At 43.9% G+C, this 15,844-nt stretch overlaps 1 protein-coding gene across 1 annotated transcript in view; it reads left to right on the top strand.

Annotated features, from left to right (window-relative positions):
- The window catches only part of LOC140360019 (E3 ubiquitin/ISG15 ligase TRIM25-like), a 441,716-nt gene that overhangs the window by 319,578 nt on the left and 106,294 nt on the right, over window positions 1–15,844 (top strand). The gene's annotated exons all lie outside the window — the stretch shown is intronic.

The following is a 15,844-nucleotide window of genomic DNA, read 5'->3' as shown; positions in this document are numbered from 1 at the left end:
TGCGGCTGCAGGGCTCACAGCGTGGGAGAGGTCAAAGTCCGCGGACGTGATGACGTAGAGGCGACGTGAGGACGCCAGGGAACGCCCACTTTTCTGTAGTACCAAAGTGTGGCCACGAGATGGGAGTGTTTTACCACAATCCGGCAACAGCGTATTTAGTTTTATTTAATTTGATCGATTATTATGGATCAATTAAAGTAACGAAAACAATAATAATGATTCATAATGATTAAAAGTGGATTATAGCCGTATTATTTGTTTTTTTATACTCGATTAAAGGCGTGGATCTATTGAAATAACAAAAACAACAATGATTACAGGTCAAATTGCAGTGTTTTATTTGTTTAATTGAAAGTCACGGCACACTTTTCTTAATTAAAAAGATTCTGCGGCACACCAGCCTAATCAAATCATCCCGTTCTGAATAATATGTGGTCTCCGTTTTGTCCGCGCTGCTGCGTCTGGATCTGGCAATGATTTAATTACTGCTTATTGTTCTGGTTCAGGCGCTCATTGTTCTGAACCCGGGTAATACCTCAAGGCAAAGTGGCACACTGAACATCAAATGGCCCGCGTGCCCACCTGCCACACGCGCTGCCTCACCTTTTAACACGAAAACTATTATCCATTTGACAGTTAATCAAGTAGAGCTGCAACTGACGCTTATTTTAGTGGTCAACTTGTCAAAACGATTATGTCTAATGAACGTAAAGCATTTTTAAATCCAATTCAACCAAATTAAAGGTTGAAATATGTCACTGAAGGCTTCTAGACAGAGAATATTAACGGATAAAGTGAATTATTGATGAAAATCCCGTAAAATTAGGCTATTATTATTAGGCTATTTAAAAGGCTCGATTCAGGCATTTTCAGCTGTTTCTCTCACCGGAAACGTTACTGCTTTGCCTGGAAAGTTCCGCAATAGTGTTTTAAACGTACGTATCTCCGCGGAGACGGGACTGACCGAGCGAGTTGGAAATCAAATCTGAGCAACAATAACACTTATATTTTGTGTAAATATCAGTTTTAAGTTGAAGTTGCCCCGTCTGTAATGTTCCGCAGTGTTTTCTGAGCTCGTCTCTTTAATGTGTTAAATTACAGGTGTTTTTATTTATTCATTTATTGCCAGACAAGAACCAGAACCAGGTTGGCGAAACGTTCCAAGCGAGGCGATGACGTCATCGTGAGACGACCAGAAAAGTGACCCGTATGTTAGACCAGTCATAAAGTGTTTTCCCCTGACATCATAACTGACAAACGCACAACAGACAAAATAATCTCAGAATTTTGCAGACAAATGATAGAAATTGACAATTGTTCTAATTCCTCTTTTTTTTTTATTTTTTATTATTACTATTATTATAATTATTTTTATAATTATTTGTGTTTATTTTTAAATATTTTTTCATTTACAACTATTATTATTTGTATTACTTTTTAAATTATATAAATTATTTGTATTTATTATTATTTTATTTATTTATTATTATTTATTATTTTATTTATTATTATCATTATTATTTTATTTATTATTATCATTATTATTTCATGTATGTATTATTGTTATTAGTATTTATATTATTTTATTTATTGCATTTATTGTATTTATATTTATTGTATTTATTTATTTATTTTATTTTTTTTTCTGATGTCATTTCCTTCTTTTCTACCCACAAAAACGAGCAGTATTTTTCTTGTATTTGCTGTTTGGATGTGTTTGTATTTGGAAACTTTTATCCTGGTGAAAATTGAGGGTTTGAACGATTGAATTAAAGTAACTTCATGTCACTTTTCACTGGAGGATACTTGTCCCGTGATGTTACGGTTTAAAGTGGTTTAATGTTCCGCAGCGTGGCATTAAACTCATCTGTCCAAAATTCACTTGTGAACATCTCGAGAAAAGGGCTCGCCTCTCCACAGACCTGACCTGCAACCTGGTGACGCCACCTGCTGGTCTCCATGGAGACAGAAAAGCGCCCCCTACAGGGGACTCATAGAACTAAACCGCAGTTAAGATAAAGATATTTAGAATTTAGCTGAAAATGATAAAATGTTATCACAGAAAAGTGTGTTTTTCAGGTTTATAATTTCACTTCCTGTTTGTAATTGATGACATCACAGTAGGAGCAAACACTGGGCCAAAATTCATCTGGTGTCACTTTTTTATATTTAACAAACAAAAATACACGAGAGCGACTTTATTTTGTTGAATTAATGTTTAGAAAGGCAAAAAGTTGTTTCTTTTTGTAAATTCTGCATAAACTTTGACTGTTTGACCTGGTGTGATGTCACTTCCTGTCCCTGGTGTGATGTCGCTTCCTGTCCCTGGTGTGATGTCGCTTCCTGTCCCTGGTGTGATGTCGCTTCCTGTCCCTGGTGTGATGTCGCTTCCTGTCCCTGGTGTGATGTCACTTCCTGTCATTTCCTTCAGATCTTTCAAGGTTTTCTCACAAATACCTGCTCGATCAGTGTAAAACTAAAATGTATTTGTACGACAGGTATAATAAACACACCAAATAAAGTCACAATTAGAACGTGGTAAAAGCCTGTCACGCGTCACTTTAATGCCACACTGCGGAACATCCCGTCGCCATGGAGACGAGCCGCTTGCAGACGCTCCTTTGATACGACTCTTTTTTACGGTTCGACTGGTAAAACTGCGTAGCAACAGTTTCTCTTCCCGAATCCGAGCGGCGTCGTTCCATCTGGAGGATTGTGGATTCTGGATTAGAACGATTTCTGTGGCTCAGTTTGTGCCAAAACCACTTCATCCTCCGAGATATAAACCCACGGCACGAAGTATAAGACCGCGGCACGAAGTATAAGACCGCGGCACGAAGTATAAGACCGCGGCACGAAGTATAAGACCGCGGCACGAAGTATAAGACCGCGGCACGAAGTATAAGACCACGGCACGAAGTATAAGACCACGGCACGAAGTATAAGACCGTAGCACGAAGTATAAGACCGTAGCACGAAGTATAAGACCTCGGCACGAAGTATAAGACCTCGGCACGAAGTATAAGACCACGGCACGAAGTATAAGACAACGGCACGAAGTATAAGACCGTAGCACGAAGTATAAGACCGTAGCACGAAGTATAAGACCTCGGCACGAAGTATAAGACCTCGGCACGAAGTATAAGACCACGGCACGAAGTATAAGACCACGGCACGAAGTATAAGACCGCGGCACGAAGTAAAAGACCGCGGCACGAAGTATAAGACCGCGGCACGAAGTATAAGACCGCGGCACAAAGTATAAGACCGCGGCACGAAGTATAAGACCGCGGCACGAAGTATAAGACCGCGGCACGAAGTATAAGACCGTAGCACGAAGTATAAGACCGTAGCACGAAGTATAAGAGCACGGCACGAAGTAAAAGACCACGGCACGAAGTAAAAGACCGCGGCACGAAGTATAAGACCGCGGCACGAAGTATAAGACCACGGCACGAAGTATAAGACCGTAGCACGAAGTATAAGACCGTAGCACGAAGTATAAGACCGTAGCACGAAGTATAAGACCACGGCACGAAGTATAAGACTGCGGCACGAAGTATAAGACCACGGCACGAAGTATAAGACTGCGGCACGAAGTATAAGACCGCGGCACGAAGTATAAGACCACGGCACGAAGTCTAAGACCGTAGCACGAAGTATAAGACCGTAGCACGAAGTATAAGACCACGGCACGAAGTATAAGACCACGGCACGAAGTATAAGACCGTAGCACGAAGTATGAGACCGTAGCACTAAGTATAAGACCACGGCACGAAGTACAAGACCACGGCACGAAGTATAAGACCTCGGCACGAAGTATAAGACCGCGGCACGAAGTATAAGACCGCGGCACGAAGTATAAGACCGCGGCACGAAGTATAAGACCACGGCACGAAGTATAAGACCACGGCACGAAGTATAAGACCGTAGCACGAAGTATAAGACCGTAGCACGAAGTATAAGACCTCGGCACGAAGTATAAGACCTCGGCACGAAGTATAAGACCACGGCACGAAGTATAAGACAACGGCACGAAGTATAAGACCGTAGCACGAAGTATAAGACCGTAGCACGAAGTATAAGACCTCGGCACGAAGTATAAGACCTCGGCACGAAGTATAAGACCACGGCACGAAGTATAAGACCACTGCACGAAGTATAAGACCACGGCACGAAGTATAAGACTGCGGCACGAAGTATAAGACCACGGCACAAAGTATAAGACCGTAGCACGAAGTATAAGACCGTAGCACGAAGTATAAGACCGTAGCACGAAGTATAAGACCACGGCACGAAGTATAAGACCGCGGCACGAAGTATAAGACCGCGGCACGAAGTATAAGACCACGGCACGAAGTATAAGACCGTAGCACGAAGTATAAGACCGTAGCACGAAGTATAAGACCACGGCACGAAGTATAAGACCGCGGCACGAAGTATAAGACCGCGGCACGAAGTATAAGACCGTAGCACGAAGTATAAGACCGTAGCACGAAGTATAAGACCACAGCACGAAGTATAAGACTGCGGCACGAAGTATAAGACTGCGGCACGAAGTATAAGACCACGGCACGAAGTATAAGACCGCGGCACGAAGTATAAGACCGCGGCACGAAGTATAAGACCACGGCACGAAGTATAAGACCACGGCACGAATTATAAGACTGCGGCACGAAGTATAAGACCACGGCACGAAGTATAAGACCACGGCACGAAGTATAAGACCACGGCACGAAGTATAAGACTGCGGCACGAAGTATAAGACCGTAGCACGAAGTATAAGACCACGGCACGAAGTATAAGACTGCGGCACGAAGTATAAGACCACGGCACGAAGTATAAGACCGCGGCACGAAGTATAAGACCACGGCACGAAGTATAAGACCACGGCACGAAGTATAAGACCGTAGCACGAAGTATAAGACCGTAGCACGAAGTATAAGACCACGGCACGAAGTATAAGACCACGGCACGAAGTATAAGACTGTAGCACGAAGTATAAGACCGTAGCACAAAGTATAAGACCACAGCACGAAGTATAAGACTGCGGCACGAAGTATAAGACTGCGGCACGAAGTATAAGACCACGGCACGAAGTATAAGACTGCGGCACGAAGTATAAGACCACGGCACGAAGTATAAGACTGCGGCACGAAGTATAAGACCACGGCACGAAGTATAAGACTGCGGCACGAAGTATAAGACTGCGGCAGGAAGTATAAGACCGTGGCACGAAGTATAAGACCACGGCACGAAGTATAAGACCACGGCACGAAGTATAAGACCGTAGCACGAAGTATAAGACCACGGCGCGAAGTATAAGACCACGGCACGAAGTATAAGACTGCGGCACGAAGTATAAGACCACGGCACGAAGTATAAGACTGCGGCACGAAGTATAAGACCGCGGCACGAAGTATAAGACCACGGCACGAAGTATAAGACCACGGCACGAAGTATAAGACCGTAGCACGAAGTATAAGACCGTAGCACGAAGTATAAGACCACGGCACGAAGTATAAGACCACGGCACGAAGTATAAGACCACGGCACGAAGTATAAGACCTCGGCACGAAGTATAAGACCGCGGCACGAAGTATAAGACCGCGGCACGAAGTATAAGACCGCGGCACGAAGTATAAGACTGCGGCACGAAGTATAAGACCACGGCACGAAGTATAAGACCGCGGCACGAAGTATAAGACCGCGGCACGAAGTATAAGACCGTAGCACGAAGTATAAGACCGTAGCACGAAGTATAAGACCTCGGCACGAAGTATAAGACCGCGGCACCAAGTATAAGACCACGGCACGAAGTAAAAGACCGCGGCACGAAGTATAAGACCGCGGCACGAAGTATAAGACCGTAGCACGAAGTATAAGACCACGGCACGAAGTAAAAGACCGCGGCACGAAGTATAAGACCACGGCACGAAGTATAAGACCACGGCACGAAGTATAAGACCGTAGCACGAAGTATAAGACCGTAGCACGAAGTATAAGACCACGGCACGAAGTATAAGACCATGGCACGAAGTATAAGACTGTAGCACGAAGTAAAAGACCGCGGCACGAAGTCTAAGACCACAGCACGAAGTATAAGACCACGGCACGAAGTATAAGACTGCGGCACGATGTATAAGACCATAGCACGAAGTATAAGACCATGGCACGAAGTCTAAGACCGTAGCACGAAGTATAAGACCACGGCACGAAGTATAAGACCGCAGCACGAAGTATAAGACCACGGCACGAAGTATAAGACCACGGCACGAAGTATAAGACCGCGGCACGAAGTATAAGACCACGGCACGAAGTATAAGACCACGGCACGAATTATAAGACTGCGGCACGAAGTATAAGACCACGGCACGAAGTATAAGACCACGGCACGAAGTATAAGACCACGGCACGAAGTATAAGACTGCGGCACGAAGTATAAGACCGTAGCACGAAGTATAAGACCACGGCACGAAGTATAAGACTGCGGCACGAAGTATAAGACCACGGCACGAAGTATAAGACCGCGGCACGAAGTATAAGACCACGGCACGAAGTATAAGACCACGGCACGAAGTATAAGACCGTAGCACGAAGTATAAGACCGTAGCACGAAGTATAAGACCACGGCACGAAGTATAAGACCACGGCACGAAGTATAAGACTGTAGCACGAAGTATAAGACCGTAGCACAAAGTATAAGACCACAGCACGAAGTATAAGACTGCGGCACGAAGTATAAGACTGCGGCACGAAGTATAAGACCACGGCACGAAGTATAAGACTGCGGCACGAAGTATAAGACCACGGCACGAAGTATAAGACTGCGGCACGAAGTATAAGACCACGGCACGAAGTATAAGACTGCGGCACGAAGTATAAGACTGCGGCACGAAGTATAAGACCGCGGCACGAAGTATAAGACCACGGCACGAAGTATAAGACCACGGCACGAAGTATAAGACCGTAGCACGAAGTATAAGACCACGGCACGAAGTATAAGACCACGGCACGAAGTATAAGACTGCGGCACGAAGTATAAGACCACGGCACGAAGTATAAGACTGCGGCACGAAGTATAAGACCGCGGCACGAAGTATAAGACCACGGCACGAAGTATAAGACCACGGCACGAAGTATAAGACCGTAGCACGAAGTATAAGACCGTAGCACGAAGTATAAGACCACGGCACGAAGTATAAGACCACGGCACGAAGTATAAGACCACGGCACGAAGTATAAGACCTCGGCACGAAGTATAAGACCGCGGCACGAAGTATAAGACCGCGGCACGAAGTATAAGACCACGGCACGAAGTATAAGACTGCGGCACGAAGTATAAGACCACGGCACGAAGTATAAGACCGCGGCACGAAGTATAAGACCGCGGCACGAAGTATAAGACCGTAGCACGAAGTATAAGACCGTAGCACGAAGTATAAGACCTCGGCACGAAGTATAAGACCGCGGCACCAAGTATAAGACCACGGCACGAAGTAAAAGACCGCGGCACGAAGTATAAGACCGCGGCACGAAGTATAAGACCGTAGCACGAAGTATAAGACCACGGCACGAAGTAAAAGACCGCGGCACGAAGTATAAGACCACGGCACGAAGTATAAGACCACGGCACGAAGTATAAGACCGTAGCACGAAGTATAAGACCGTAGCACGAAGTATAAGACCACGGCACGAAGTATAAGACCATGGCACGAAGTATAAGACTGTAGCACGAAGTAAAAGACCGCGGCACGAAGTCTAAGACCACAGCACGAAGTATAAGACCACGGCACGAAGTATAAGACTGCGGCACGATGTATAAGACCATAGCACGAAGTATAAGACCATGGCACGAAGTCTAAGACCGTAGCACGAAGTATAAGACCACGGCACGAAGTATAAGACCGCAGCACGAAGTATAAGACCACGGCACGAAGTATAAGACCACGGCACGAAGTATAAGACCGTAGCACGAAGTATAAGACCGTGGCACGAAGTATAAGACCACGGCACGAAGTATAAGACCACGGCACGAAGTATAAGACCGTAGCACGAAGTATAAGACCGCGGCACGAAATATAAGACCATGGCACGAAGTCTAAGACCGTAGCACGAAGTATAAGCTGCTGGCGTTAGGTGTTACCCGGGGGCCAGAATGGGTGACATCGAAGGAAACCTTAGGATCTTAAAGGCAAGGCAAGGCAAGTTTATTTGTAGAGCACATTTCATACACAAGGCAATTCAAAGTGCTTCACACAGCAGGAAAAATGCATTCAAATCACAAAGAAATTACAGAAACAGGAATACAATAAAATTAACTAAATTAAAAATTATCAATCCAACTGATTTTCTAAACTAATAAAATCACAAACAAAAGAGAAGAGTGCAAAGATAAAAATTAACTACAATAAAATTAACTAAATTAAAAATTATCAATCCAACTGATTTTCTAAACTAATAAAATCACAAACAAAAGAGAAGAGTGCAAAGAAAAAATCCTTTCAGTCATATGCGCAGCTAAACAAAACTGTTTTTAGCTTAGATTTGAACATTGTCAGAGTAGAAGCCTGTCTCACATCTTCAGGAAGACTGTTCCAGATTTTAGCTGCATAAAACTGAAACGCAGATTCCCCATGTTTAGTCCTGACTCTGGCACCAGCAGGAGGCCGGTCCCTGAGGTCCTCAGAGTCCGAGATGGTTCATATGGCACTAACATATCCAAGATGTACTTTGGTGCTAGGCCATGGAGAGACTTGTACACAAGCAGAGCTGCTTTAAAGTCTCTTCTCTGAGCCACAGGGAGCCAGTGCAGAGACCTGAGAACAGGACTAATGTGATCATACTTCCTGGTTCTAGTCAGGACCCGAGCAGCAGCGTTCTGGATGTACTGCAGCTGTTTTACAGCTCGTTTGGAGAGACCAGTGAGCAGGCCGTTACAGTAGTCTAATCTACTGGAGACAAACGCGTGGATAAGTCTCTCTAAATCTGGTTTTGACACTATATTTTTGATTTTGGCAATGTTTTTTAGATGGTAAAAAGCTGCTGATGTTATTGATTTGACGTGGCAATTAAAGTTCAAGTCTGAGTCCATTATTACCCCCAGATTTCTAATTTGGTTTGTAGGTTTTAGAGCGAGACTCTGGAGGTGACCGCTAACACTTTCTCTTTGTTTCTGTGGGCCAAAAACGATTATTTCAGTCTTGTCTGAGTTCAGCTGGAGAAAGTTGTTTTGCATCCACACACTGATCTGTTGGATGCAGTGACAGAGTGAATCTACTGGTCCATAGTCACCTGCCGATAGTGAAACATAGATCTGAGTGTCGTCTGCATAATTGTGATAGGACACATTTTCACAGCGTATCAACTGACCTAACGGCAGCATGTAGAGGTTGAACAGAAGGGGACCCAGGACTGACCCTTGGGGCACTCCACAGGTCAGGGTCATGTGGTCTGAGACACAGCTACCAATTTCAACAAAGTACTTCCTGTCTTCCAGATAGGACCTTAACCAGTTTAGGGCAGTGCCAGTGATGCCTACCCAGTCCTCTAGTCTCTGTAAGAGGATCCCATGATCGACAGTGTCAAAAGCAGCACTCAGATCTAACAGAATTAAGATTGAGGCTTTGCCCGTGTCAGTGTTCAGGCGGATGTCATTTGTCACCTTGACAAGAGCAGTCTCAGTGCTGTGATGAGGTCTAAAACCTGACTGAAAAACATCAAATGAGTTGTTTATTAAGAGGAAATCTGTGAGCTGTTGGTAAACAACCTTTTCAAGGACTTTGCCCCAAAATGGCAGATTAGAGATGGGCCGGTAATGACTCAGTACTGCGGCATCAAGACTGCTCTTCTTTAGGAGAGGCTTTATGACCGCAGTTTTCAAAGACATTGGGAATGTTCCAGATTGAAGCGACATGTTAACTATGTGAGTGAATGGTGCTAACAAACTGTTCAGCACAGACTTTAGAAATTTGGTGGGTAACACATCAAGGCAGCATGTAGATGAACTCAGACTGGTGATGATCTCATGGACAGTTTTGTCAGTTACTGGTGCAAAGTGAGTTAGCTCTAAGTGTCTTGGTGGTTTTAGGGTAATTTTTTGCATTGTGGGATTTATAGCATTTTTAATGCCCTGAACTTTGTCATTAAAGAATAATGCAAACTCATTACACTTGGATGTGGAAATGAGTTCTAACGGCAGCTGAGCTGGAGGGTTTGTTAATCTGTTTACTGTGGCAAACAGGACACGCGAGTTGTTACTGCAGCTTCCAATTATTTCAACCTTTTTGAACCTGGAGCTTTGACTTGCGCCATTTCCGTTCGGCCCTGCGGCACTCCCTTTTCTGTGCCCTGACCGAATCATCATTTCTCCACGGCGCCTTCTGCTTATTTTTAACCATTTTAGCCTTTATAGGGGCGATGGTGTCCAGAACATTCAAAACACTAGATGTAACAGAGTTCAACAAATCATTTACATTAGAACATGAGACATTTTCAAAGTTTATCATTTCCATAAACAGTGCACCTGTGCCATCACTTATGTGTCTCCTCTGATCAACTGCAGGACCAACCGGAGGTTTGGGAGAAACAGACAGGTCAAAGAAGACATAGAAATGATCAGACAGAGCAACATCGATCACATTAACATTTGAAATATTTACCCCCTTTGTAATTATGAGATCTAGAGCGTGTCCTTTGCTGTGGGTGGGGCCTCTCACATGCTGAGTAAGACTGAAGGTTTCAAGGACAGCATCAAGCTCTTTAGCGTTTCTGTCACAAATATTATCAACATGCACATTGAAATCACCTGTAATGACCAAACCATCAAAGTCTGTGCATATGACTGAAAGCATCTCAGTAAAATCATCAATAAAACTTTGGCAGTGCTGGGGAGTCTTGTATAAAACAATGAAGAGAATGGATGGAGACCGTTTTAGCTCCATTTTAAAGGATACATACTCAAATGATGAAAACACCCCAAAAGACAACCTGCGGGTAATTATTTCATCTCTAAAGACAGCACAGACTCCACCCCCTTTTTTGTTTTCTCGTGTTTCAGATTCAAACTTAAAGTTGGGTGGAGCAGATTCTATCAGAACTACATTTCCTGTGTTTTTGTCAAGCCATGTTTCAGTTAAAAACATAAAATCAAGATTATAAGAAGAAATAAAATTATTAATTAAGAGAGATTTGTGACATAAGGATCTGACATTTAGCACAGCAAGTTTCAGACTAGTTTCAGTGAGACTGGGCTTTATCTTTTCACAGGGAATATGAATCACATTTCTCAGATTGGGCCTGACTCGCATTTTGTTTTTCCATCTGTGTGATGATGTGACTACAGAAATAGCACTAGGGGGGCTCTTTTTACATAGGGCCCCGGGTTTGTTTGATTTTTAATGTGACAATAAGTCCCGGCAACGCTGAGACCCAGTGCATCCTAGCTATGGGAGATACCAGGTGAAAGGCGAGGTTGGATGGGTGGTGGGGCTTTTGTAGCCAAGGAGAGTTTGGGACCAGGTGAGAGGCGAGGGGGGATGGGTGGTGGGGCTTTTGTTGGTGTAGTCGGTACTGACATAGCCCTTGCTATATTGGGCGTGAGTGGAGCCATCTTAATGCCTGATTTGATCAGACTTTCAAAATGGCAGGGAAGGCCCATGGGTGAGAGTGGAGATGAGAAGGAGAATGATGAATCTTTAGTGGGAGTAGATGTTGCAGGGGGAACCCAGGGCTGGTGTGAAGGCAGGGGCGATGACAGGGATGTTGTTGGGCTTGTCACAGATGGGTCCAAGGCCTTTGAAGATTGTTCCTTTGCTGGAGGCGGTGGAGGTGAATGTGGAGCAGCTGGAGCTGAATCCTTTGCTGGTGGTGGTGGAGCAGCTGCTGATGAATCCTTTGGTGGAGGCTGAGGTTGTGGTGCTTTTGATGTTGAAACATTGGCTCGGTCTCTGGCTGATGGAGCAGGAATTCTTCTCTCATTCCTCTCTTCTCTAACTATCTGCTCAGGACCCTGTCCAGGCCCAGTCCAATGCCTCAGAGCGTGGAGCAGGTTCTCTGTCAGCACCCTCACTCCACCTCTGCATAGGTGGGGGCCATTTCTCTTAAACAGGTCCTCTCGTTTCCAGAATAGATAGAAGTTCTCAATATAGTGTAGTCCTCTCGGGGAACACTCTTTGGACAGCCATGTGTTCAGCTGAAGAAGCCGGCTAAACTTGTTTATCCTCCTGTCGATGTTTGGAAGAGGTCCACTTATGAAAGTTTTGATTTCCATTTTATCAAGCACGTCGAATAACTTCAAGAAGTCTTTTTTCAAAACTTCAGTCTGTTCCCGCCGCATGTCCACTGCACCCACGTGCACAATCAGCTGTTTAGCTCCTCCATGCTTAGCCATAATATTTGGAAGGAGTGACGTTATCTCAGAAACAGTGGCGCTTGGAAAAGAATGTGTGTTTATCTTTTCATGCGTCACGTGACTTATCGCGCCGTCCCCTACTAACGTGACCTTGGCTCCTGGCACAGATCCTCCTCGCTGTATTTTGGCCACGTCATCTTTCCTTTTTTCATTTAATTCCATCTCTGAAAGTGGTAAAAATCTGTTGGTGAGCTGTATTTTAGGTGACTTCACGTTATCTTTGTATCGTTTAGGCTTTGCTCCAAGTTTGTTCCAAGAAACAGCCTGGTCTTTCTGGTTTTTAGACACAGAGTCACTGCGGTTTAGGTTGAAAGTAGCAGTTTTTGTTGTAAAAAGTGTGCTCTTCTTACCGTCGGTTGACACAGGAATGGTATCGTGAAGAACTTTTTCAGATTCCAAAACAAATATCCGTGTTTTCAGCTCATTAATTTCTTGTTGATATTTCCGACAGCGTTCACAGTCTTTCTCCCTTCTTCTCCCGGACATGTCCCTGGCGTCAGATATGTCGTTAAAACTGGAAAAATGTTCTTAAAATCCTTGGTTTACTTGAAAAAGTCTAAAGCAAAAATGTTTGGAAGACAAAAACTGATTAAAAAGCAAAATAAATAAGGAAAGCAGCGATAGCAAGCGGAGCGAGCAAAAAAGCGTGTGCACTCTTCGGAAGCAGGATATATATATATATATATATTAAAGCAGAGCAGGACCCGTTTCCGGCGAGTCGTGATTCACGCAGGCGGTAACGACGCCCGGCGGAGACAATCAGAGGTGCTCAAAGTTCAAGTAGCCGCGGTGTGTGACCTAGCGAAGTCGATATCAGACACTGTAATATTTTCTGGTCCCCTGCCCAATCGGATCAATGCTGAATTGTACAGCCGTCTCTCAGCATTCAACAACTGGTTATCCAGATGGTGCCCTCAAAACAACGTTGTCTTTATTGATAACTGGAGTGCGTTTTGGGGAAAGCCCGGGCTCATACGCAGGGATGGCATCCATCCGACTTCGGAGGGTACATCCCTATTAGTTCGGAATTTGACCGATAGTCTTAGTCGTGTTAAGTGACCATCTAGGGATGAGCCCCGGGCACAGAGCAGCAGTTTAAGACGCTCCTCTGTCGCTGAACTCTCGCCCGTTCTCTTACATGTGAAGTGTTCAGATTCAAGACAGATAGAGACTGTGTGTGTCCCTCGTGTTCCTCGTACAAATAATGCCAAAAAGTCACATCTCAGAAAAAATATTTCAGGCGTCAGACCAAATAACTTAAGGAAAATAACAATCACAAATAACACAAATACACAAATGAATAAACACGTAAAATGTGGACTGCTAAACATTAGAGCAATTTCCTCCAAATCGCTCTTAGTTAATGAATTAATTAGTGACTATAACATAGATCTTCTAGCTCTAACTGAAACGTGGCTTCAACAAGACGACTACGTCAGACTAAATGAGTCCACCCCACCCACCCATGTAAACTTTCAGACTGCCAGGAGCACAGGCCGAGGTGGTGGTGTGGCAGTGATCTCACACTCAAGCCTACTCATGAGCCCTAAAACTAACAATGCATTTCACTCATTTGAAAGCCTTATGCTGTCAATCACATGTCCAAATATGAAAAACCAAAAAGGAGTTTTGTTCATAGTTATCTACCGACCCCCTGGTCCCTACTCAGAGTTTTTAACAGAGTTTTCTGACTTTATATCAAACTTAGTGTTAGCCTGGGATAAAATAGTTATAGTTGGAGACTTTAATATCCACGTGAACATGAGTGATGACGCTCTCAGTAATGCCTTCAGCGCCTTGTTAGACAGCATTGGTTTCACTCAGAATGTAAATAAACCGACTCACACTCACAAGAACACTCTGGATCTTGTCCTAACGTATGGAACAGAGATTAGTGACCTCATTGTCCTCCCTCAAAACCCTATATTGTCAGATCATTTCCTAATTACCTTTCAGTTTATTCTTAAAGATCATCCAGTCCCACAGAATAAAGTTATAATGAAAAGGACAATATCTGAAAAATCTATCTCAAAATTCAAAGAAATAATAGAGCCAATATTCAGTGACATGTCATGTGATCATGTCATGTGATCATGTCATGTGATCCTGCTGAGAACAGCTTTAGTCCCAGTTTAAGTGATCAATGTGTCGACTTGACCATGAATTCTCTGAAGTCTGCTCTTGACGTTGTCGCGCCGTTAAAACAGAAGGTCATTAGGCCAAAGCGCGCCTCCCCATGGTACAACCAAGAACTGCGTTCACATAAACAAAGAGTTAGAAAGTTAGAGGGATTATTTCGTCGCTCTCACACCGAAGAATCCCTAAAAGCATGGAAAAGTTGCCTGCTGTCCTATAAGCAGGCTCTGCGTAAGGCCCAAACCAGATATTATTCAAATCTAATAGAAGTCAACAAAAGTAACACTAAATTCCTTTTCAGCACTGTAGCTAGGCTAACAAACTGTCACAGTGCAGTAGAGCCCTCAATCCCAGCTACACTTAGCTCTGATGATTTCCTCCTATTTTTTAATAATAAAATAAAAACAATCAGAGATAAATTAGATGAAATTACCCCCGCTATTAGCCCTGAACTAGCCCAAGCTGTAAATCTAACGTCCCATATAAATCCACCTGTAAACCTAGAAAGGTTCACAGCTGTTGATCAAGCAGAGATAACTTCAGCCATTATGTCCTCTAAAAGCTCCACTTGTGTCCTAGACCCCATTCCAAGCAGACTCCTCAAAGACATTCTTCCCCTAATTATAGACTCTATTCTTAATATAATAAATACTTCACTCGAAAGTGGCTATGTTCCACAGTCCTTCAAACATGCAGTCATTAAACCTCTTCTGAAAAAGCCTAATCTAGATCCCGACCTATTGGTAAACTACAGACCTATTTCAAATCTTCCCTTCGTCTCTAAAATCCTTGAAAAAGTTGTAGTAAAACAGCTTTGTCGCCACCTGCAGGACAATAACTTATTTGAAGTTTTCCAGTCAGGGTTCAGAGCCCTCCACAGCTCTGAAACTGCACTAGTTAAACTCACAAATGATTTGTTATTAGCCGCTGACGATGGACTGGTCTCAATCCTGGTTCTGTTGGACCTCAGCGCAGCGTTTGACACCATTGACCACAACATTCTACTGCAGAGGTTAGAATGTGATGTAGGTGTTGGAGGAACAGCCCTCAGCTGGTTTAAATCCTATCTATCTGATAGGTTCCAATTTGTTAATGTAAACCAGAGCTCCTCACCAAGCTCTAAAGTAATTTACGGTGTGCCGGTCCAATTCTGTTTACTCTTTATATGCTGCCATTAGGCAACATTATCAGAAAGCATGACATTAACTTCCACTGCTATGCAGACGACACTCAGCTGTATTTATCAATGAAACCTGATCAGAGCGATCAAGTAGACAGACTTAGTACTTGTGTGAA

Source organism: Eucyclogobius newberryi, unplaced genomic scaffold (assembly GCF_026437365.1).
Source record: "Eucyclogobius newberryi isolate DKJ021-1_F unplaced genomic scaffold, fEucNew1.0.hap1 SCAF_14, whole genome shotgun sequence".
Classification (NCBI taxonomy): Eukaryota; Metazoa; Chordata; class Actinopteri; order Gobiiformes; family Gobiidae; genus Eucyclogobius; species Eucyclogobius newberryi.
This window is presented reverse-complemented; position numbering and strand designations above follow the sequence as displayed.